Raw genomic sequence first — 3,724 nt, 5'->3', positions numbered from 1 at the left:
CTGGGAGAGCCCGTCCTGAAACCCAACACGACCCAAAGCATCCTCTGCCAATGTCCTGGTGCCAGACACCGCTGTACACCACAGGTTCTCATTTTTGCAGTATCGGGGGGATCTACGTATTAGGCAGGTGTTTTTATTGTGACAATGAGTGTCTTCATAGTGAATGATACGCTTCATAATTCACAGCAGTTCAGCTTAAGGAGGGCAAAGGGTACCGGTTCCGCTGCCCAGCCCTATTGATTTGCATTAATCAGAACTACTCAGCAAAGCCCTGCAGGATTTATCCTCATAATAACTTCTCCTGTTTAAGAGCCTTTAATAGCTTTGTCAGATTATATTTATTAGATTAATTTCTACAGATTTAATTGATACATGAATATTTTAATGTTTACCCCTTACATACTGTGAAAGGCCTCTGGGGCTTTGGGAGACTGGGAGGAGGAGGAGAAGTCAAGTAAATCCACTTCAGAGGAACCCCCTTGAAACCCACTTTTTTTTTTTTTTTGGATAATGGAAACGTATGAAAATTCTTTAATTATTCAATGGATTCATAGTTTATTCGGACTTTTGGATTTGTCTAATTATTATGGTGCTGAAATATAAATGGGATTTAATGATTATAGTAAAGTACGTAAGAATAACAGTGGACAGAGTTCGGCAGAGGGTTAAGAAACTACTGCAGAGTGGTTAAACTGCATTACTCTCATGTAATCCACCTCTACTTGGAACTGTGCAAAAAAAGATAAGTGGGTGCTTTAATTTCGCCATCTCTTTTTTCCAATCCTTTTGCTCTCTTAACCTTTTTCTGTCCAGATACGGTTTTGCAAAGCTGTTGTTTAACTCAGATTAATTTTCCGTCTGTTTTTGTTCACCTCACTCAAGCACTTGTATGTTAAAGGTAAATGGTAAATGGCACTTATATTTCATCCAGAGTGCTTTACAATATGTTTCTTATTCACCCATTCACACACATTCATACACCAATGGCGACAGAGCTGCCATGCAAGGTGCTGCCTGCCATTGGGAGCAACTTCGAGTTCACTGTCTTGCCCAAGGACACTTCGACTGTGGAGGGGCGAGGGATCGAACCACCAACCTTGGAGGACAACCGGCTCTACCACCTGAGCCACAGCCACCCTAAAATATAAGAACGATAACCGGTTAAAAATATCTCTTGCACACAGTACAATCAAGACAAATGACTGTGTGCCCATTTTCATTTTTACTAAATTTCTGTATCGTTTTCCTGTATAGTGTAGTTTGTCGTATGTCTGAAATACATTCAGTATCAAATGTGGAATTGCTTTAAATTGTAAGATATGCAAAGATATATATGTATATGTACAGTAAAGCCCCTTTCTCATAATTGATTAAACAGCCGAACATATTTAGATGCTGTTCGGTATTACATTAAATAAGTCCTATCCTGCTTTAGAATGTTGTCAAAGTAACTCTACATCTTCGCATCTTTTACAATGTCTGGATCTACGAGATCTGCACCTGTCTTCTTCACCCTCCTCTTTCCAGTCTCTGCAGCTCAGACACTGTCAAACTACTGTGCACAACACAATGGCAAGTTGGAATATATGAGGTTTTCAGTCATACGCTGACACAGCTGATTCTGTAGAAGACTGGCTATACAGTGAGCCCCTCTCTCCAAGTTGACAGGTTTGGTTCTTTGGGTTTTTTGTGTGTGACACTTTGGAAGCCAGAATCTTCTTCAGATATTTTGATACACTGCCATTTAAAGATGGGAATGCTCAGCTGCTTATTTTGCTCATGATGTGTCTTCAAGCATATAAACGAGCACCATATGGATGTTAACAAGGTAAACAGTTGGATTTTTACTGGAGGGGGTCTTTAAATTACTTCTTAGAAAGACGGCCTTCATGTAAAAACATTTTATGTACAATTCTGCTCCACTGATGAAATGAACCCAGATGGATAAATCCACATCAGACTCATAAAGACAGACATGGGCTATAGCATTATTACCAATGAATATAAAAGTGTTTTAAATCCAAATAAATATAAAAGTTATGTAATTTTATCCATCTTTTTTCGTTGAATTAATTGATCATGTTGTTTTTAAATTATCTTGTCACCCAGTTTTCAATCAGAAACCTTATTAACATCTCGTGATGTCCCATACCATGACACTTCCAATGAACCCCATCCCAAAATGATATATGTGCAACCTTGTAATGACACACCGGATGTGACTGGAAAGTGATCGACCCCTCGAAAACTTTGAGATGGTCACTTACGTTGCGTCAAAGCCCCCATTTTTAATGCCAGTGGCTCTCTCTGCCAGCGGGATGAATTGACCCACTGTTGAACAGATAGCCGCCTTGGTCGGCCTCTATAGGAGCTGAATACATCAACACAGTCTTGATAGTGAAGTTTGACCTCAACTCCCACTCACAATACACACAACATTCCTCTAAGTGTTTGTGTGTATGTGTGTGTGTGTGTGTGTGTGTGTGTGTGCACCAGGGTTTTTGAATGACCGATATAAACGTCAATACTTCTTTTCATATGCTGATGTTTTTTGATTTGACCATTTTCATGCCAGAAAATTGGTCCTGAACATTGAGTTTTTTTTACTCCCATGGAGATTATTTTCATTCTGTGACATCGGAACTAAAAACAAGGAAAAAACTGCTTTCACACCTAAATACTTACCATGCATATTTGCAAGACATCTGATGAAGTATCAGTCACAGCAGGATTTTCTACACATGACCAATGCAGTGTTGAGACATGTTGGGATAAGTGCCTGATAACCATGTGTGCTGCATTTTAACACCCTTGTCCAAAGTGGATCAGTATTGGGCATTGTGCAAAAATGAGCAGGTCCATTGTATGGGGACTCCTCTACACAACTATTACTAACTCTTTTGTCATCCATGCCATTAGAATCTGGTCTGACTGCAGGATCATTTCACTGAGAAATGTCTTTTTAAAACCCACTTGCATTTAATGATTTCTTCTTACCCTCTTTGCAAGATACAGAGTTTGATATTTGGCATAAGAATAGTTTGCCCAAAGAGAATACACATTTGCCTTGTTTGTGTAGATATCACCAAAATTTAACAAATGTACTGTATTTCCCTTTTTTTAGTTTGTCATTATTCTGAGGATATGATCCTGCAGTTCCCTCAGAAGCCAGCTGTAGCAGGTTAAACTATGCAAGGTAATATATGCCGTCATGGGCTCCAAGGCGAACGATAAGGGGAACAATTTAAAATATATTTCATCTAATTTCAAAATTAAATTGCCTCTCTGGGTCTGATATTAAATTTGTATGGCAACAGGGAAGATAGATTACAACTGATGAGAAGTACTGTGGTGGGATACTAAGAAGAGTCCACTGCTCTGCACCAGACATTTACTTATTCAATTCAAACTTGTATATTACACCCATCCGTCATCATCAGCGATTACCTGAAGATTGATCAGGTTTGTGATAGATGCACTCAAGCATCTTTGAGCCACGGACTGAGCGGCTACAATATTAAAACCGGCTGTCTAATATTGTGTTGGTCTCCCAAAACAGCAGTGAACCACTGCTGCATAGAGACGGGACCAGTGGAGATATTCTGCTGTGATGTCTGGCACCGTCAGTGGATCTTTTGGATCCTGCAGGGTGGGGTCTCTGCAGACTGGGGTTGTTCCAGTGCATCATGTGGACGCTCAATCTAGTTGGGATTTGGTGAGTTGA

This window comes from Stegastes partitus, unplaced genomic scaffold, assembly GCF_000690725.1.
Source record: "Stegastes partitus isolate 25-593 unplaced genomic scaffold, Stegastes_partitus-1.0.2 Scaffold350, whole genome shotgun sequence".
Classification (NCBI taxonomy): Eukaryota; Metazoa; Chordata; class Actinopteri; family Pomacentridae; genus Stegastes; species Stegastes partitus.
This window is presented reverse-complemented; position numbering follows the sequence as displayed.